The following is a 22,409-nucleotide window of genomic DNA, read 5'->3' as shown; positions in this document are numbered from 1 at the left end:
CACTTATCATTCCTGTCAAGAGGAAAACTTTCTTCTCAAAGTGTTTCTTAATTTAACTGTTGCGTCCTTTTCCCCCCCTTTTGCTTTTTGCTTCCTGAACTCAACAATGATCCTGTGCTGGATGTATGATGAGCAGTTATTTGGTGCGATAAACTGAAAGGCGCTGAATGTCAGTGTGTCCCCCCTTTGTTGTTTAATTTATTTTCTTTTCAAAGTGAAGGGAGGTGTCCTTGCTGTGAGTGTTAGTCATTGATGTGGCTATAGTTAGTCTGTCCCCTGCTGCGTCTGTCTGTTGGAGACGCTACTTCCTCTTTCCTGCTCGTTTGCCCAGAGACGCTCACCTCAGTTTGTTTGACTGCGGTTAGAACGATGTAGGGTGGGCTTCATGAAGAACAAAAGATTATAGACTGTGGACAAATCTCTGCAAAACAAAGCACACTTGACAGACACTGTTAGAAGGTAAATGCAGTTTGACCTGTCCTTTTTGAAGGTATTACCTGGATCGTTTTTTGTAGTGTTGAAAGTTCTTTAGTTCTTTCACTTTTAAAACATTAGAGATGAACAACACTAAAAGGACACTGGCAATTTTTATGTTCTATTTAGTTATTTCAGTAATCTTCTGTTTCGCCGTGTCTAAACTCTAGTGTTGGCACTGCAATATTACAGAGTGAAATGAACCGCATGCGGTGTTATCCAATTCTGTGTACGCTTTAAACGTTCTGATTGTCTTTAAAATATCTTCCACATTCATTGTGGTAAAATGTTGGCAAAAGCCTTAAAGAAAACTTATATATATATATATATATATATATATATATATATATAGCTGTAATTTTACTGTCAAATCTGGTGATGGTTTTACTTCTCTAATATTTCTCCTATGTTCCTTTAGGTTTAAAATAAAGTTGGACCATTTATGTCTTGGCTTCAGGTATTTAACTCTTTTAATCATGCCTCTGTCTCCTTTTTTTGTTCAACAAATAAATAACAGCATCAGAAGGAACATTCCTAATAATGGTCATATTTGAAGTTGAACATATCAACACATTTTAGTTTTAAAATCCCAGGAACCAGTCTTTTTATTGAGTTAAAAACAGTGCTTATTTGTGTACAAACTCGAATGTCAAATGTGAAACCAGTGAAATAAATAAATAACTAAATAATTTAAACAAGAGGTTATTTTTGCCCCTCTAAAACAGACAGAATTAAAAGGTCAGTTTTTTTTGTGTTTTTCATTGTGAGATTATGCAACTACAATAAAGATGAATTTATGTTAAGCCATTTTACTCATGATGCTAATACTTGTGGAGGTTGCTGTATATGACATAGGAGGGAATTCAGCAAAAATAAATAAGCAGTAGCGATGCTTTATGTTAATATTATCTTTTAATAACGTTCATTTGTTACATTTAGACAAATAATGACTCTAAATTGTTTTATCAACAACTAACTAATGGGTTTATTTGCAATAGATAAGCCCTCTGGTCAATAAGCGTAAAATAAATGGAAATAACATATTATGGGATGAAAGCCCTTTACCACGCCCATCTTAAATATCGATGCTTACAGTAATTTGTCCCCATTTCTATTGACTTTGTGCTTAGCTGTCAGTAAATGTCGCTATGAGAGCAAACGCTGACAGATTTTAGGGGGGCTTTCTGCAGAGATGATCCAGATCAAGTCAGCGCACCCATCAGCTTAAGTTTTTTGGGGAGTGGCCGCAGCTTTCAGTTCAGCTTGCAGACGAGGGTCAGGTCACAGATCAAACGTGTTGTTGATCCTATGGGAAGTCCAGCAGAACCTGAAGATGCTGATCAGAGCTGGCATGGGGTGTTTTGGCATGCTAATTGTGATTCATAAGTCAGATAAAAAGAGGAGTGGCTTTTCACAGCAGTTTGAGTGGAGAGTAACCAACCTTGACCTGGTAGAATTTTGCAAAAGCAGTATGTGAACCTGGAACTAAGGTTACTAGATAATAACACAATTGAATATGCTTCTTTAAAAAAAAGTTCTTCTTATATCTCATCATCTACAGAACAATTCAAACTTCTTGATTATTTTTTAAATGTTTTGTCATCTTACAATCTCACACTTTAATGTATTTTATTGAGATTGCATGTGGTGGCCCAATACAAATGGGGCATAATTGTGATGTTAAAGAAAACAATACATGCATCTTTTCAAACTTTATATGATTTTAAAATCTACAGTGCATGATACTTGCACCAAAATGTTTCTCAGTGGGGATGATGTGTTTAGGGTGATGAAAAGTGTTTATTAGATAAAGCTTTACAGGGAGAATACAAAGGTAGTTATTTAAAAAAGTCTCTTTCTGTTTTCAACAGAAAAACCTTCTTTCTTTAGGAGTATGAGGGCTTAATGTAAATGCATAACACACTTATAAGGTTGTTTGTAAAAAAACCCAAAACATCTATTAAACAACATGTCAAATGAAATAACAATTATACTCTTTTTTGTTATATGCCAATCTGGCAAAAATACGTTGAAGTTTGTGGTTGTAACATAAGAAAATGTCTAAAGTCTAGGACATTTAGTACCTTTCCAAGGCACTAAAGAGCTTAAATGCATGCATATCTCATACCCTGAAAGAATTACCTTGCTGTGAAATAGCAAAGACTTCTACTTCCCTATTTATTTGTGAAGATCTATGTGAAAATGGTGTGATGTCTTTCCTGGATTTTATCACCTCTAAATCGCTGGCTGGAATGCATTGCTAAGCCCGGCCTCCGAGGGCTAGCATATAGCTCTCTCTGCAGGCTTTGTACAGGATGAAGAAGTCATAATCCTCAAACAGACTTAAATTCCTCCAGAAAGGCTCTTGATCCTGGATCCACTCATTTTCTTCAAACAACTTAGCCCAAAAGAGAAGGGATATTTGAGCACGGCTGAAATCCTTGATTGAAATCTGCGACAAGTGGTCACAGACAAGCTCGCATCAATACACACGCACGCACAGACACAAATAAACCCCAGCACACACAAATACATGGGCGCCTCCCTGACGGTCGCCAGCTGCCGGTGGAGAGCCTGCACCAGGTTGTCGAGTGGGCCTCTCTGAGCTCTCATTAAAAGGTAAACTTCTCCAAGGCCAGGGAATCATGTCAATCACAGGCTGCGTTCCTACACCAGGCCCGAAGCCTGTGCTCTCCACCCTGTCAGATGCTGTTATCACCTTCAAAGCCACATCAGAATGCTGTTTGTTCTGCGCTTTAGTTTCACCCACACAGCAGATTTAAAAAGGTACAGGTCTATTTGATAGTGTATATTTCATTGCCGGAGAGAGAGACTGTGTTTGTCTTGCTGTGTTTGTCAGCTCATATTTGAGCTGAGGGCTCCTATTAAAACTAAACACCCAACCAAAAGAATATTGCCACCACTGGGTTCTTTTAAATCGAATATTGAGCCCACGGAGAGTGAAAGCAATTTAGTGGTAGTTTTTATGAAAAGAAAAAAGAGAAAATCTCTGCTGTTTCTATTTACCCTCGATTCTCACTTATTTACGCAAAGCACACTCCCTTAACATATTTCATATATTATAATAATTACATTACTTACCCTTTTCACTTTTTTCCAAAATATTGCCTTTTAAGTGAATTCACTTATTAAATAAATAAATGTTTTTGAAAGTAGGAGTAGTGTTATGGAGTGGAAATAATAAAGCGCAGTCAGTGCAGACTTAAAAGTATAAGGTTGTGTATACTGTTTCAAATGAATGAAAAGTTACTGCAAAGGAAAAGCATCAGCTAGTTGTTTTTTTGTGTGGTTAACTGTGAAAGTCATAAAAAATGTATTCAAAGCAAGTTATAGCACTTCACCAGGGGTGTCAGTATTTTTTTTCTCAGTCTTGTTTTGCCTTTAAAAAATGGCAGTATATTTTCAGTACTTTTATCTTAGTCTTTAATAACCTTCATTTGTTACCTTTAGACTAACAATGGAATTAAATTGTTTTATCTAACAACTAACTAATGGGCTTATCAGTAACCAATGAGCTTCTGGTCATTAAAGTTAAAATAAATGGAAAGAAACAGTTACATGTTGAAAGCCCTTTATAACACCCATTGTAAACATTGATGCTATTGATTTTGTGTTTTTCTGTCAGTAAAAGCCGTAATGAGAGCAAACTATGACCGATTTTAGAAGAGCTATGTTTCCATTTTTGTCACAACTCCAGTTTTCATGTTTTTAATTATTACTCTAGTATAAGACATAGGTAAGTAGCAATTTCCTGGCTAATAGGGATAAACAGACATTTCCATTATTTAAATTGTGTGTTCTCTTTTCTGTGATAAAATAATTGACCTCTGTGTCACATCATGTTAACAACGCAGGGGAAGAGAAAATCATGGATTATTTATGTTTTAAAATTCTTACATCTGAAGTGTATTTTATAAGTATTACACAGCCCCTTAAAGTAGGTTTGTGTAGATCTTTATTAGTAACAGTTACCCCCTTTTCTTACTTCTAATTGTTCCTGTTTGGGTTTGTTTGATAATGTTTCTGTAACTCTTCTGATACATTTGTGCGACTGGTGTTTGTTACTTGCATATATATTTGTCCTTTAATCACAGAAATAATAATCCAATTTTATAAGTGCCTTAGTGTTTTAATATATTTCATAGGAATTACATTATCCATATAAGATCACAAATCATTTATGTCATCAATGACAAATGCTCACTAAAGCATATTGGTCTGACCTATTTGTCCACCTATGGAAAAAAAAAAATGAAACGGAGAGACTACATCAGCCATTAGTTAGTTTGCTGGACAAACTGCAGAATCTAACTCTATAGAAGGCTGGGGAAATAAAGAGGTACTTATGTTCTTATTGACCTTGTAGCTGAAACCATTGCTGTTTTGCTCTTTGGCCAACCTTAAACAACAGATGCACACTCACCCACCCACGCATAGATACATCTGAAGATTTTGCTTGCATGTCGGACAGAAATACATCAAGTGATTGAGTGACTAATATTTTTTGTACTATCAGGAAGTTTTGGCAGGAGATGTCCTTTTTTAGCAACAGTATTATTAAGAACCTGTCAGACTTAACAAACTAATTATAACTGCTTGAACAAACTCTGTTATTTATTTATTTTTTATAACTGGTTTCTCAATTTGCATCATAAATGTGTTTTTAGTTGTTTCTTTGATGCTAAAAAACAAACCTTAGAAAACAAAGCCCCAAAGTGTGTTAATTAGTATTCGAAACGGCAGCGAGTCGCTTTCTGTTCCCCAATCTATATCTATATAACAGTCTGAGAGGATTTGTGATAGAACACCATGTAAACAGCCCATTACTGCAACTTGGACTGATTAACATATGATTGTAATTCATCATATCGTGTGCAGCTGGTGACATCTTGCAGCAGCATTTATTCTGTGTTGATACATGACTTTGGTTTCTTTTTGACAACTCAAAAACAAACAGATTGCAAGCTGTCGCTACATTTGTTCACCATGAATGGAGAAAATGAATCGGGAAATCAGGTGCGCCAGGTGATTAGCACCATCATGCCTGAGATCCTCATGGAATCAGCTGAACACCGTGTGTTTTTTCATAAACAGAGCAACTCTGTGGCAACTGCCGGAGCGATTTTATTCAAACACATCTAACAACTGCTCTGGTTATGTTCAGTTTCTTGTGCATGTCCATGTATTTTGCTTAAGCTATTCACACAACATATGGATATTAAATTTACTGTGTGTGACTAATAGTAAATAAAACAGTTGCCTGGTCAGCCTGCTATAACTTTTAAACCAGTTAATTTAATCATCTTTTGGAGTAAAAGTCAAACATCTGGGGTATTTGCTGATTTTACATGTCTGCCCACCTAACAAATACTGTATAAGACTTTGTACAGCCTTTTGCAATTAAAACTAATTACACAAATTTGTTCATTACACAAAATCTTCTACAAAAAATCTGTTTTATTCCAGATTGTGATCTTGGTGTTATTTTTTGCATAGGTGGAGCTTAGGATGAGATTGGGCTTCAGATAAGGTGTGATTTAATCAAGGGGTATTGGGTAGGTTTGTATAATGTTTAGTAACAGGTTGATTTGAATAAATTGTCATGAAAACAGCAGTACTTTTTTTTTTAGATAATATTTAGCTGTTATCTGTAGGTCTGTCAAAAGGTTTTGACACAGTCGACCACTCTGTTTTGCCTCAAAAGTTGGTGGATATTAGAAGTTTTGGAAACTGTTTGATTGACAGAGCACAAAATGTCCTAGTCAGTGGCTTTTTTTTGTAACTCATAAATGTTGAATAGTGCATTTATGTGTCAGAATTTAATTGATGCCACTTTATGCACTATTATAATAGTGCACTATTATAAAGGACTATATGGAACCTTTTCTCCTAGAAGAAAAGAATCCATATAGTGCCTCATTTTTGTTACAATTTATGTAGATAACCATGTGTCAGAATTTAATTGATGCCACTTAATTTTATGCTGATGTCACATCTTCAGTAAGATACAACCCATCAGAACTACAAATGGTATGGACTGATTTATTCTGCACTAATTACATATTCTTTAAAATTGAGTTTGTGACTTAAGAAATTTTAAGTTCTTAGTTTTTCCAAAGGTCTTGTCTCATCATGTCCTTATGCATGCAAAATTTTATACCTTATGCTGTAAGATGGATGTATTGTCACAGCTCTGCGACTTCTATCAAAACAACAGCAGAAAGATTAAATTGAGGCTGCACTGGCTAAAGTAAAAGTGTTTCTATAGTTCTTTCTGCTGTTGTAAATCTAAATCACATTTCTCCCTCGACGGCTACAGTAGATCTAACCCTCTAAGTGGAGCTGTTTATGGTGTTGTGCGGTGTAGAGTTAAAGAATAAGGGTGTCCAAAGGTTTGTTGTTTAGAGATTAGATTGAACCAAGTGGCTCTTGCTCCTGCTCATGCTTGAGGAAAGCCAGTGCTCCCTCTTATAGACCACAACCTCTGAGCTCCGATTTGCAGCAGTGCGTTCACCTTCATTTCCTTCTGTAGAATAACATTGTTGCTGTTATTTTCTTGATGTTTTCTGGGAGTTTTCTTGCTCATACGTATATTTATTTATTACTTCAGCACTCCTAGAAGGAAATGGGTTATCTGACACAGAAGGAAAAAATAGCTCATATTTATGTTTTCACTTGTTTGATAATTTGCACTAATATCCTACTTCACTAATCCTTTCTCATAATCCTAAAAGTGGCATGCTTCATATTATAAGTTTCTTGCCTTTAGATTGTACTTAACTAAACCGCACTTTTAGAAATCTTTTTTGGCTGTAATTATTAGTTTGATAGATGCTTGTCAGTTCTGTGAGGGAAGAGGTTAGCTGTCCCCGTTAGTTTTGAGCAGAAGGTTTAGGAGGGAATCCACTGAAGGCATCTGTCAGTGAGGTAAAGAGCACTGACAACCATACATCATCTCTGCCTGGTGCAAGGCCCCTGTATTTAAAAGAGTACTGCAGTCAAAAGCCCATAAAGTGAGTGACTCCTCTGGAGCATCTGCCACTGCATGCAGAGAGAAGATTCAATGTGAAAAAGGGGAGATAATGTGCTCACTCACTAATGGGCACCCAACTAGACACAGGCTCATTTTTCACATCATGTCATCTGTAGGGTTTGAATAAAAGTAATGGTCACAATGAGCCTGGATCTCTCCCAGTCATTATGGCTTTTGCTTCCTCATTTTTATTTGTGTTGACTTGTACAGTCAGAGAGGATGACAGTCTCTGGGCCTGTGGATCAGTCAGATTGATGATTCTTGCTGCTCCCCGCCGCTGCTGACAGGTCCCTTCTTTCTGCCAGGCATGTGAGGCCAGAATGCCGCACTACGTCATATCAAATGCTGTAATCTGACAGAATAAAAGGATTTGCACACTAGGGACATCCCAATCTCTGTCTTTTATAATTTTTTGACAAAGACAGAAGGGGGGTGAAAGGGCTCCTACAGTTTCATGTAGCAAGAATTAGTGTCAGTCAAAGTTAAGTGGTTATTTTAAGATAAATAGGAGAAGGGTTTTGTGGCATGTTTTAGCGCTGGGCTTTATGATGCTATGCTAATGAGAATAGATACTGATTGGTCATTGGATGTATTCATTTCCTAAACATTCAGAGTCTAAGGACACGGCACATCTAAATCTGATTATTCTGAAAAGGTTAGTATGTAATTAACACAAAGATTCACTGCTGCTGTCAACTGTGCCCAGTTTAAGATGGCAATAAATGCCCAAATGATGTTTTCATCTTTAAGACACATTCACTTATCTACTCGTCATGATTTAATAAAAATGTGCTTAACTGATTTATTATTATACACTGCCTTATAAAAATATTCATACTTCTGGAACTTCTACAGATTTTTTCACATCATACTAACTTTGGTTTATTTAATTAGTTTTTATCTGTAACTTAAAATCCTATTTAGTGTACAATTGTGAAGCAGGAGGGAAAAAGGAATGGTATTCAAATGAAATATGACTTGCAATTATATTTAGCACCTTTACATTGTTACCTCAATATAGAGTCAAGTGGAAAAAAATATGACTTCAGAAGTCACTCAATTATTAAAGAGTCTGACTTTGAATAACATCATCAAAATTGTTAATAAATCTAGCTGTTCTGTGAAGACTTCAGAGGATTGACAGAGAACATTAGTAAACAAACAACATCAGACCGAGAAACACAGCAGACAGTTCAAAATTAAAGTTATGGAGCACTTCAAAGCAGGGGTGGGTTGTGAAACAATATCCCAAACATTATTCGATAATTCTACAGAGCACTCTTGATGCCGTCATTTGAAAGTATAAAGAATATGGCACAACTGCAGCCTACCAAGACATGGGCATCCAGTAACAGCCTAAGAAGGAGAACATTAATCAGAAAAACAGCCAGGAGGTAACAGCAGCCTGCTGTGGTAACTTTGGGGCAGCTATAGATATACACAGCTCTGGTGGGAGAATCTTTTATGGAAGAGTGGTAAGAAGAAAGCCTTAAGAAGTTCCATTTGCCACAAGACATGTTGGAGATGAAATATTGCTGAACATTGGATTTTACTATATGGTGGAAAAAACCCCCACTGCACCTCACCTTGAACACACAGTTTCAATGTTAAAGGTGGGGTGTGTTTCCTCAGCAGAAAATCTGACCAGAGTTAAAGAGATGGCAAATAGAGCTTAATACAGGACAATCCTGGGAGAAAATGTTTGAGGCTATAGTAGACTTGAGACCGGACAATGTCCCAGAAGGAAAATGATCATAAACAAACAGCCATTGCTACATTGGAATGGTTTAAATCAAAGCATGTCCACGTGTTCAAATGGCCCAGTCAAAGTCGAGAACCAAATCCAGTTTAGAATCTTTGGCAACTAAAATTTTAAACTTTAGATTTTTCATTAATGTTTTTCTTTCCACAATTATATATTACTTTGTTTTGGTCTGTCACCTAAAAGTTCAGCAAATAAACAAAGTTTGAAGTTTTAAGGAGATAAAAAGTGACAAAAGGTAAAATGTTTAAATATTTCTGCATGGGACTGTTTATAAAGTCTTTTTTTCCTGCAGTGTTACGCATTATCTTCGAGGCTTTCAAAACCCTCAGTGTTATATAATCTATATTTTCTGATTCATCAAATACTCTTAGGAGAAAAGAACTGTTTTGTGTCAACCCTGATAAGAGTACGGATGTGAAAACAAGTGATTTCCTTATTAGGTTCAGGAGTCAAAGGCCTTCTTCCAGGGATGTGGGCTTCAAGAGCCCAGAAGATTAAGACATATATTGGATTCATGATGGAGGCCACAAAGTTCATTTTGAAAATAAAACAGAATATTATTCACAGTCCTTTTAAAATTCAGATTGCCAGCTGACCCATGACTTGGAAGTAGTGCATTACATTTTCAATGAGCTGATGCTCTGTCACTAGCAGGAAGAATCCCATTTCCTGCCCGTTTGCCAGGGGAATTATGGGATTAAATCAGGAGTAGTTTAAGGAACTATGAGAGGAACAGAGATACTGTAGGATAAAAATTTTGACATTTCAGAATGTGCATTTCTTTTCTTTTATGTCTTGCAGTTTTAGTGCAGTGTGCTAATTTTTTGAAGTGATTTTCTTCTATTTTCCTTTTTTGCCTTTTTTCAGTGTCAACAACATGGAAGGAGGTGAAAATCATGCTGCTTTGTAGGGAGCAGAAAAAAATCCCACCGGTAATATTATAAAAGACACATGCACACAGTTCTGCCTGATTTTCATATATATTAAAATCACTACCTTCAGTGGCATATGAAATTCTACAAACCACTAACGCCTAAGCTTACTGTTGAAATGTCTGTTTCCCTTTGATTCAGGTTTTCCTCTCTGTTTTCTGACCCTGAAAAGAGGTGACCAGTAATCTTATTCACATACTGCTTCCATCACAGACCTCTCCATATGCCTTACATAAGCCAGTAGAGGTAATATTGACATTGCTCAGCTGCATAAAAAGTTGCATGTCATACACAAATATTATGAAAAGTTAACACTTTCTTCCAAGCTGCACCCTCTAAGCTGCCTGCATAATAAAAAGCTTCATTTAAACCCTCCTCCAAAACAATGAGAGTCTGTGTTTATATAGACTACTTGCAGAAATCTCAATATATCTATCCGAATTTTAATTTTACTCATACAATATTGAGAGCTTAAATAGATATTGAGTAGCTACTATACATCACAATATCAGAGTTAATTTATTTCAGTAATTCAATTAAAAAAGGCAGACTTATTATTTACTATATAGATTCTTATTTACTTAAAGCTTCTAATTTTGATGACTATGGCTAACAGATAATAAAACTCACCATTTAGTTTCTCACCAAATTAAAATACTACTTAAGACAAAAAAATATATATATTTTTAAGACAGAAATATTAGTCTTATATAACAATACTGAAAGACAGGAAGGGCTACTGGTTGACCTATGATGACCTCACACACCAGCACTAGTAGCACAACAATTTTAGATATATCTTTTGTTCAATTTGGTAAACATGGCTGTTGGCTGGATAGGACTGCACAGCACACAATGAATTTAATGTCATTGCATGATCAATGACAGAAGACTGTTTAGAATCTCAGTATTGTTCTCTAGTATTTCCCAAGAATCATAAATTCGCACTTTGCATGCCAATGAGATATCCAGCCTGATGGATGGAGTCTCACCGTAGTTGATGCCCAAAGATTAAAGTGGCCAGTAAAAGGCTGAAAAAAAGAGAAGATTGAGGAAAGTGTGGATTCGTCTCAATAATTTCCATCACCCTACTGCTTTAAAACTGTCAGGTCAGCATTCTTCTCCATAATGGTGTGCAACAAAACATATTTATACAACTGCATTTTTTTCATGTAAAAGCCCTCTTTTTATTTGTCCTATGCTGTATTCTAATATAAAAATATATTTTGTTTTTCATGAGTTGTAAACCATATTTGAAAAATTAATAACAATAAATAGTTTATTTTGCAATAAAATGAGTTTTTGATACTATTCTAATTTACTGAGATGCACCTGTACACCAAGTATAACTGGTCTGTAGACATGGAGGAGGGCTGCATTTACACTGCATTAAAGTCACAACTTAAGCATGGTGCTGAGCTCATTCTCATAGCACTGCCATCCAACCCCCATCTCTTTGCACCGATGCCTGCCTCATCACTCCACACAAAATATCCCACCCTTAATTGGTCTGTGCTCCTCCAACATGTTTGTAATGAAAAAAAGCAGCACATAATTCTTAGTTTGTTGGCTGGCAGAGCCCAATTTACAAAAGTGGAGGTTGGTGATAAGCAGAGACAGTATGGCTGTGGAGTGCTCAGAACAATGAATCACCCTGCTGCCAGGGTTGAGCAGAATATAATTGAGTCCAACATCTCTGAGCACTTTCACCATAATTAATGATAATCTGTAACAGAGGAATCTGAGATTCCAGTTCACAGAACTGTTTAATTAGGCCCAGTAATGAAAGCACAGGCACTACAAGAATATGGCCGGCCTCATGATTAATGATTTGTGCTACTGAACACAAAAGTGCTGCACCGTTAACTCCAATGGATGCTGCTATGTCTCCCTGGCATTTACAGAACACCAAAATACATACGGAGCTGTTTGCCTCCCCTATATGAAACACTATATAAATACTTTGGGGGGGGTTCTGTGCAGATATACTTGTTTGATAATTAACATGTTCTGGATATCAAAAATACTTCTTCAGATAAAATTTATCCTAAATACTATAGATGAAGCATATCTTTTTTTCTACATATTTATTTTTTTTGGATCTGATTTTCTTTATTTTTTATGTTTTTTGTTTTTATGTCTGCTACTAATGTTGATTTTGGAAGTCAACTTATCTTTCAAGATTTCTCCTATTTAGATGATTAGGCAACAATTACTTTGATTAATCTATGCTCCTCTCTTCTCACAACCAGTACATGTTTTACTCTGCTTTTTGAAAGTCAGAATTTTACTGTGATGTCTTTATATTATGTTAAAATGACAAAGGTGGAATGACTCTGTAAATATTTTTCTCCCTCCTTCTCATATTAACTCTAATTCAAAATCTAAAACTCATCTATTAAACCTGAAGCGGTCTGTTCTTCACTAAAATCAAATTTTTAAAGGGGTACTATTGTGTGTTTTCCAGCCACTGTGTTGATTGTGCCATTTTACTGCACAATCAAGTAATTGTCACATTAAGATGTTATAAATATTCTGTGTACTTAAAATATGCCTTAAAATAATTTGACTTCATAATTTAACAACTTGAAATTTGGACCTCTGTCTCTTTAAGAAACGTTTGCTTCTTTTGTCGCTCCATTTCAGGAAGTCATCACAGCACCGCTCCTCTATTAGCCCTGTAATTATGTTTTTACCAGAAATATTTATTGATTTTGAAGAAAATACGGAACAATTTAAGCTAAAGTTTTTAGGACCACCTCAGATTGGGTCAAGTATGAAAGCTGCAAAGACTAAAGCTCAGCTGAATTATTTAAAATTGAACAAGGACTTGTCACAAATTTTAAAAAAGAGAGAAAAGCCTTATGAAAGGTTTGTTGACAGCTTTGACAACACCCTGAATTAATACAGTAACTTTTACTAAACTTCTTTGCCCAACAACTTTGATTGCTGTTCAGCTTTCATTCAGACAGCTGAACAGCAGGGTGCAGCATCAGCTAGATAGTGTTACTATACACTCTATCTAGCTGGAGAAAATGTCAGCTGTTGTAAGACTTTCTCTGGCATTTTCCATAAAAAAACCCCCAAAAAACTATAGGACATCATAATGGACATTTTACTTTTAGGTTTTAAAACCACAAGTTTAAAACCTTGGTACAGGACCTGTAACTTGGACAGGTCTTATGCTCCCAGTTTTGTTTAGACATAATTAGCATTCTGATATATGTCCAAATTTCAACCACACTAGTGTTGATTAATTACCTTTAATTATTAGTTCCCCATAACTAAAAGTGTTCTGAATTACATTACATGAGAATAAAAATAAATCTATAAAAGTTTGTAGTTGCTGCACTGAAATGAATATGTTTTCCTGAAGAGAAAAGATGTTTTGTGTGTTTTTGAAGCTATATTTCCAAGTACATATATATATTTGTTTCCTGAAGACTAGTGGTAAGAAAAGATTGGCATGTAACAGGAAAAAAATGTAGTGTAAAGCAATAAAAGAGCCACATACGAATTGAGGTCTTTTACCTAAAAGTATGGATTGCATTATTGAATGAAATGCTCCAGCTCCTTCTTATGCCTTGCAGGCATCCTTGTCGCTATTTTCCTGGTAGTATAGCCTATATTGTGCAACTCCACAACACATCAGCATGTAGGGCCTAGCCGAACAGTGAGTGCTGGAGTGGTTCCACATTTTTAAATGAATCTCATGAAATGCACAGTAATACAGTCACACTATTACAGAAACAAAATAAGATTTTGTTTGGCGTGAATTGGATTTATACCTAAAAAAGCTATTAGTCACTCCCTGTCAGTTTACTGACTGCTGTGAGTTGAACGTTTCTGTGCTAGACCTCTGAAGTTAAATTTCACAGTTAGTTACATATTGTAAATGTATCGCTTCCTTTGCTGAAAAAAATGGTTTGGTAAATCAAGACATGGTAATAGATCTAACAGAAAGATCAGATCATTATAAAATAGTAAGAAAAATAGGCTGTAGATCAAAAGGCTATGTGTTTTATTCATCAAACCTCTCAACAAAATGCTAAGGTTTCCATCGCGCAGACATACAGTGTGCCTTAGGAAACAGCATTGTGAAAAGCAGTGGGTGTGGAAAACCTGACACAGGAGCTCAGCCCTCATAAATCTATGACAAAACTTTGAAAATAAGAAAGAAGACATAAAGGTAAAAAGGAAAAATAGATGTATTTCAGTGAAAGAAATGACTGTAGTCACCCATCCCCTTGCTCTCCCATTTCCCATGTCTAAATCTTGTTTAGTTCTTTAATTCTGCAGTTTCTGACCTGGATCTGGCCATCGCTGCACATGAAAGAAATTACAAAAGCCTCTCAGTCACAGCAGCCCAGCTTCCTCCTGCACCACAGCATTTGTCATTGCCAAAACAGCAGAGTTTAATTAAGTGTTGTGAGCAGCCTAGTGAGAAACACACTTTAATTTAAACCTCTGAACATGCTCCTATTGGTTCTTTACCTTCTCAACAATCAGCAGGGTATACGGCATAAATTTCTATCTCTCGAGGGGGAAAGCAGCTGCTGCACCTCTAGCGATTCATAAACGGCTTGCCTCCCCAAGAGCAATCTCTATTACAGCACATTTCATCATAACTCTGTTTGGAACTGTGAGCAGATGAAAGTAATAATTAATGTCCCTTCCCAACTAAGCATTTTATTTATTCTTGACAAATGAATGTCTGTTGTCATGTTTAAAAATACATGTTGTGTGACAGTGCTTCACACAACATGTATTGTGTGAAGGACAACATGTTGGTGAAAATAATTAAATGGAAAATTATCTCTTGACCCATCAGGCAATGCTTGGTAAAGAAGATAAATTTATTCAATCCTAGAGCAATGGATTTGTTTCAAGTTGGTAAGCTTTTTGAGTCAACAATGATTTTTTAAGTACACCTTTTATAATAACATAAGCTTTACCAGTTAAATCGATGTGGATACCAATAAAAAGGGACACAAGAGACCACAGAGTGTTAGATCTGCAGCAAGGGCAGTCATTTTTATCAAGCTGCTGTTGAACTGCCTTTGGGAATTTCAAAAGCACAAAGAGATTATTGAACTGCAAAAACTGTTAAAGAGAAAAACAAAACATTTTGACAGACAGTTACAATGATTCACAGTGAACCTAAGAAGCAAATTATTGAATACATTTCTTCTTAGTAAAAATCTATTACAATTCTTGCTGCAACGAAAATTGTCTTGAAACATTCCCATTCTTATAAATAATTTGAATCGTGAAACTTAGTTTTTTTTAGCTGCTGTCACACTGGTGTCATTGTGTGTTGGTCCATGTCCATGTATGTTGGTGAATCTAAAACCAGGTTTTGTGACGGTATAAGTTAAAAGGACATTGTTATGTATTTTTCCTGACATATCCTCATATTTTTAAACATAATTTGCTCTATAACTAGCCTTGTAACATTTCACTTCCTTACCCAATGTTGCTTTTTTCTGTTCTATTAAATGTATGGTCATTCATGATACTAACCTATTGAATCTAGTCCTGTTCTCATGTTTTTGTTTTGCTAATTTTGGTCTCTGTATACATAGAGAAGAGGCTGATTCGACCTCTTATACTGCCAATTTTCTGAGCAGAACCAGTGTTAAAAAGTGCTCTGGTTCCCATATACGATCTTACAAATCAGACACTGGCACAAACACAGAAACCAATCAAACCCAGGCCCCATGAGCCTTAAACATAAGTGGAAGTACATTTCCTATCCATGTTGGATGACATCCTCTTGTCCTCCTGTTGGCGCTGCTCCTGCATTTGACTGATCAGACAGCCAATACATGGTCCAGGTTTATTAGCAAGACCTTACAAAGCCCAAAGCTCTGTGCAGTAGTGTAATTCTCAAAATGTGACACGTTAACTGTGTTGACTGATCCACACAACAGCTGGTTCATAGGGGACCTCTCACACTTGAGCGCAGCAGCCGTGTAAGGAAACAGCAGTGTCTTCAGCTCTATGTGGTTCTTACCAGAAATAAGTCTTGACACTCTGTTCATAGCTAGCTTGTTCAGTCACTTATACAAGGCAGTTTTCACATTCTAAATTGAACAAGAAGCATCTTGTCTGAAGTGTCTTCAATGCACTTACAGAATATAGAATAAATTGCATATATAATTGTATCCTTCTTTTATTGCAGTAGTATGGTTTTACACACAAGAAAATTAGAAAAAAAATAAATAGCCTTTAATTTACGTACATTTATTCAGTATGGGGGGAAAAAGAAATTCCACATTATGAATTAAAATTATTCAAATAAATTCATATGCACATGAAGCCATTTTTAAAATCAAACATCTTAAGTTGAGAGACTAGTTTAAAAAAAAAAGGGACTGAGATCAATCTGAAAATTGACACAAGAAAATCTAAGGAAGCAGTAAAGCAACTGGAACACCATGGCTCTGGCATCCAGGAAGACAGACTACAGAAAACATGAGATTCTGGCAAAGAATTAAAGTAACTAACAGGTCTCTAACTACCGGGAGGGCGACATAAGAAACAGTTGTGACATATTCTGGGCGCATAGAGCAAAGGAACCTGAGCACGGGAAAGAAGGAGGCCAAGTAATAAACACACAAATACACACAGAGGTTATTATCACTACACAAAAGCAAGTTAATTAACCAAAATGTAAAGATGTACTTCAACCTGCATCCAAGCCAAGTACACAAGAAACTCAACACAAAGAAGTTAAAAGTATGGAACACCCTTGATGATGATAATATAGAACTCAACATAATCCATTATTATAAATTTGGAACCAAAAAGACCATGGATCATTGACTCACTAGTTTAATAATTATTATTCCCCTAATAATTCTTCTCAAAACTAAATAAAAATGCATAGATTAAATGTCCCATTCAAGGTGGAAAAAAATTTTTATTACAATCTTTTTAATTTCACTGAAATCTTGCTATTTTAACTCGTATGTGTGTACGCTTATGAGGTCCACTGTATTTGATCAAATTTATTTGCAACTGCTTGTGGTTTACATCATTTCCATATTTCAGCAACCTAAATTAAGTTAATTATAAAACACTCTGCTGTAATAAGCATGTTTAATATTATCTCTAGATAATGTAGTTCTCAGGTCAGTATAACAACTTGTAAATATACTGGGACATAATAGAGCCAGAGTTGGGTCGCCTTGATCGTTGATCATTTAAAGGATGCTCTCCTGGTCTTCCTCTTTAGAATGCCAAATGATATATGATCACTTCTACACCGCTAGTTAATGTACACTATTAGCTCTGTATTTAAACATGATAATGTAATTGATTTACAAATTGATTTATTGATGTTAATTCAAGTGTTTCATGTATTAATCAAAGTAAAGAAATTAATTCCGTATATTTTATGAGCTGTTGTGTGATCAACTAATGATATGAATTAATCAACTTTAATAAGAATTCAAAGACTATTGTTTGCCCAATTTGTCACTTTGTTGGAGGGGGAAATGAAGAACGGCTTCTTGATTTACAACATGTAGCTACGGGGGAGAATTTTAGAAAATTACTTTGCTTTTTGGGGGGTCTTGGATGGTGCAGGGAGTTATCAGTTTATTAGCTGAATCAGGACAGGTGTAATCTGTTTGAGTAGAGATGTGTATATTTTTTTTCTTCTTATGTTTCTGTACTATGGGTGCAAAAAGAACTCAGCACAGTTTCTTATTTCAAGGTTTCTATGCATTCTTGAGAAGTATGAATGGAATTAGGTTTTTTTTTATCACTTTCTAAATCTAAAAATAGAAACAACAATGTGTTGGACAAATATTTTAATTTCCAGTCTCTACTTGTGATTTTATTTACATTTAGTTGCTTTATTTACTATCTAAATATTATGTTGCATTTAGACAGTCTGCAATATCTTTAATTATCTAAGGTATTGCTCTCAGTCAACATCTGTCTTTACCAAATCAAAATTAGGAAGGACAACTTCCCTGTGCTTTTGGCCTCTAAATAAGTTTCCTGTTTTTAACTGGACCTGTTTCCCAAACTGGATCTAGTTAGGATACATGTTCTTATCTAATCTTCCATATTTCAGTCAGGATCAAACAAGTCTGAGTATTACCCATTTTGAAATGGGTTTGAGTAAAGTTATTCCAGATGCCAAAGCAACTATTTACAGAAGATAAAGTTTATTAGATGGATATTTTGTATTTAATGAAGAAAAAGTTACAACAACTAATGTAAAATTCTAGAAATATGGGTCTGGAAAAGTATGGAATATTAAAATGGACAATTTGTTAGAAATGTTTTATTTGGACTGACTTACAGAAAAGGAAATTAACCGAGAAAGTATGGCGGGACTTTGTCATAAAGTAATGGAATGGTTAAAGGGCAAATCTAATCATATTCCAGTATTTCAAAACCTTTAAATCTTAAATATGTTAAAAAAATAAATAAAAATGGCAATTGTGCCCATATTAGTGAACACAATTGGGGGTAATGGTGATTATGTCAAATTGAATTAAAATGGAGTTGAATGGCTCCCAGTGGGAGTGTCTAAATGCCTTCCCCACACACCTTTCCTACACAGCTTCTTCAATCTAGCGGCAGCAGGAATTATCAAACACTTGGTGGAACTGCAAGTCTGCTAAGCATATTATACAAACTACTTCAGAATGAAGTAGTTTGTATAATATTTCAAGGCGCCAGATTGCAAAGTCAAATTTCTTATATATGATCACCAAGCTGTTACTTTTAGACAACATCTTTGTTCACTTCATTCTCTCATCACTGGACAAATTACCATAAACAATGTTTAAGTTTAACAATAATACTTTGCTATCTATACTTTAGTTTTTAGTGGATATAGTGTTCTGCATTAATTTCCAAAGTTTTGTGCTTTTGGTTGCATTCGAAGTTGATTTATTTATTTAGATTTTTTGAAAGATAAATATTTTAACTATCCTGATAAAGAAGCCTGAAAACGATTCTTTTTTTAACCGTTTTAAAAATGAAACATACCCTTTAAATCATTCTTTAGAGGTTGGGGAGGTGGCTGGAAAGAACCTGCTTTGGGTTGCTTTCTCTCTTTGCTCCTTCCTTACACTAAACTAAAACTTTAAAATGCAATAAAACAGTTTTCTTCCTCTGCTTCAAGTGAATTGTTTGCACTCCAGAGAGCCATTTAAGTAGTTCATTAGTGGCTATGTCATGTCTTTAAAGTATTGATCTGTCCAGTCAATGGAAAAAATAACAACCCCTCTATAAGCTTCTTGTCCACAGCGATGGGCAACATAAATTATTTAAAAAGGCCAGATTCACTGCGACCATGGAACCATCAATCATAAGGTATGGCAGTGACAAAAAAGCTTCATACGTCCCTCCTATCTTCCCCAGAACAATTCTATCAGCCAGGTGACTGTGAGGAGCCCGAATGACCCGGTGTCACTCGCATTGTTCCCTCAGCCTTTGAACGACCCAGCTCTCCACCCTGCCCTGGAATGGGATGGCTAAATAGATTCTCTGTGTTTACCGCTGGGCTCCCTCCCAGAGTACACTTCAATTTGTCTAACAATAAGAGGTGGACAGAGGAGTTGGAGATTCCCAAACAATGGATGAATATTTTATCAAGTTGTTGAATTGAGTTGCAAGTGGCAGAATATTTATTCATGGATGTCCATTCGGGGTTATTCCACAGAAAAGGGAACTACGCAACAACTGGAGAGTTATTATTCTTGTCGGAATCTCTCCATTTTGTGTTTGCTTAAGAAAACAAAATTAATGAATCATGGTATTTACCGCGAAGATTCATTGCTTATTGTAGATATGGCTGAAAGGTATCTTTACATGAATCGCTACAAGGACCAACTATTTTGAGATGAATTGTCTTTGTAAGGACGCAATGGTGGGAAGACAAAGTGGGCATGATATTAAGACGTTCCTTTTTTATTGCAGTCGTATTGATTAATCAATAACTCCATTGTTGTGGAGTTTTTTATTCTCTGCCTTGTGGCTGTTTTTTGTGTTGTGTGGCTAAACAACATTCTCTCATAGATGAGTTTTTTGACACAAGAAGCAGTGCTGTGAAAGTTTATCCTTAAACAAAAAAAACTTGTAAATTCAGTTCAGATTTTTAAAGAAAAATTATTCCGGCAATTCTCAATTTAAAAATCTGTTTTAAAATCACAGCTTCTAAGGTGAAGTAGTTCATGTTAATTTATCAATTTTTATAAATTGATCAATTTAGTTTTATTAGTTTTATTAACTATGGTGTGATCATTGGCATAAATGGTAAGACTATTGTGGAGATATTTAGCGCATTGTGAGGATTCATGTTGCAGAGAATAATGCACAGCTGGATAAAGTTAAAGGGGAAACAAAACAGCAAATTTTAAAATGTCTTGATATGTTATAGCACAGATGAAATAGAATATACTTTATTGCTCCCCAAGAGGAAATTACTTATTTGTTGAAAAGCTGCAATGTAAATACAAATATAAGTGATATAAAATGTATGATATGGCTACATGCATTAAACAGTGCAATTTATTTTGTCTAATGGAAACAAAGCCTCCATGATCCACCAAACACCTCTAAAGATATTACTCACAAGACGGTTCAATTTAAGAAATGCATCAAGCATTACAAGCAAAGGCTTGAAAAGGCAACTAAGCAAATAAAACACACAGGGAGGCACTTAAATGTGAAAGTCTTGTCTTTTGAATTTCGATTTCAAAATGCAACTTTGATTAATAATTGATTATACAAAGCTACATGAAAGGCAGGAAGGGGCACCATTCTCTTGAACGGCCATCCAGTCAAACGACACTTTGTTGTTTTCAAATGCTCCCCTGCATCTTGGTTTCTGTGGTCAGTCCTCCAACCAACCCAGTGCAGCACAGCAAAGCCAGCACGACAAAGCTACCCTGATGTAACCAGACATACAGGGATATGAATGACTACATCTAGGGGGTAATTGCTGCTGAGCGGGGGCCTCCTACCTCGTTCCATTTAGTCTATTAGCAATTTATGGCTGGTCTCGCTCAGCTCTACACAGGAGGGGTTTGATCTAAATTCTCATGAGCTTTTAGGTGAGGCTGGGACCCAGTGGAGAGCCTTAGGGGGAAGAGATGAGTTTTACTTACCACAGTTTTAATTCTCTTTGACTTATCATTAATTTGTTGTCACAGAAGAAAGGTGAGCGTCACATAGATCTAATTAAAGTTAATAGGATTATGACTATTCTGTAAGTCTCTGAAGTCCTGTTTTGTTTTTTAAGGAAGAAAAGAAGTAATCTTTTCTAATGCCTCATCACATCAATTTGGATAAGTGTACAACTTGAAATACTTCATTTACACAAAGGTATTAGATAATCTTTTTGAATATGAGATGATTGAAGAAAAGAGGTTTTGCAGAGGAGGAAATTGAGCAGTCATTCATTTATCTATTCGGGATCACAGCAGGCTTAGAGCCTATTGTAGCAGTTGAGAAGCAGGGTACACCCTGCAGAGGCCAACTTTCTGGACTGTGATTTTAAAAGAAACATTCTGGATGTACATGTGCAATTTAGATCTACCCTGTTTGTAGAATAACACTGTTCAGAGAGTTTGGGTGCCTGGATATTTTGAACAGTCTTAATGCTTCAATGCCTCATTTTGCAGGTTCGTAGCAGGGGTTCAAGCCCAAGACGAGGGTGTTGGTACTATCAGCGGTCCCACTGGCTAATGCCCAGTGTCAGCTCCCCACTGCTAGGGATGCAGATCTGGATGTACTGGGGCAGGGGTTCTGACTGGCCCAACAACAACATGTAGGAAGAAAAGCTAGCCTAACGCTGTCTGATGGCATCCTGCCGTTCAGGGCTGGTGGCCACCTAACGAAGATGTTGTGTTTGGGTTACTTACTCTAGAATATAGATTGGAGTCAGCAGTTGTAGAAATTTTGTATGAGAGTTATACAGCAATGACTGTCTCTCCAAAGTACACACTGTTTCACACTTTCTAAATTTTGTCATGTTAACACCACAATCCCTAACGTCCTATTAGGAGTTTATGAGACAGAGCTTCACAAAATAATGAGTAATTGGTATGTGAAAGGGAAATGATACATGACTACATTTTTTAAACTATAGAAATCGGAAAAGTGAACTACACATTTTTATTTAGTCCCCTTGAGTCAATAACTGCAATCGCTG

At 35.9% G+C, this 22,409-nt stretch overlaps 1 long non-coding RNA gene across 2 annotated transcripts in view; it reads left to right on the top strand.

Annotated features, from left to right (window-relative positions):
- The window catches only part of LOC114147708 (uncharacterized), a 47,370-nt gene that overhangs the window by 5,409 nt on the left and 19,552 nt on the right, over positions 1–22,409 (top strand). Inside the window, exon 3 of one of the 2 annotated variants that reach the window (XR_003596107.1) lies at positions 10,161–10,225. The exons of the other annotated variant lie outside the window; for it this stretch is intronic. This is a non-coding gene — a long non-coding RNA (uncharacterized LOC114147708). The remainder of the gene's footprint in view (positions 1–10,160; positions 10,226–22,409) is intronic. 2 annotated transcript variants of the gene reach the window in all.

Source organism: Xiphophorus couchianus, chromosome 7 (genome assembly GCF_001444195.1).
Source record: "Xiphophorus couchianus chromosome 7, X_couchianus-1.0, whole genome shotgun sequence".
NCBI classification, from domain to species: Eukaryota; Metazoa; Chordata; class Actinopteri; order Cyprinodontiformes; family Poeciliidae; genus Xiphophorus; species Xiphophorus couchianus.
The sequence above is the reverse complement of the archived record's forward strand: the minus strand, read 5'-3'. Positions and strand labels throughout refer to the sequence as shown.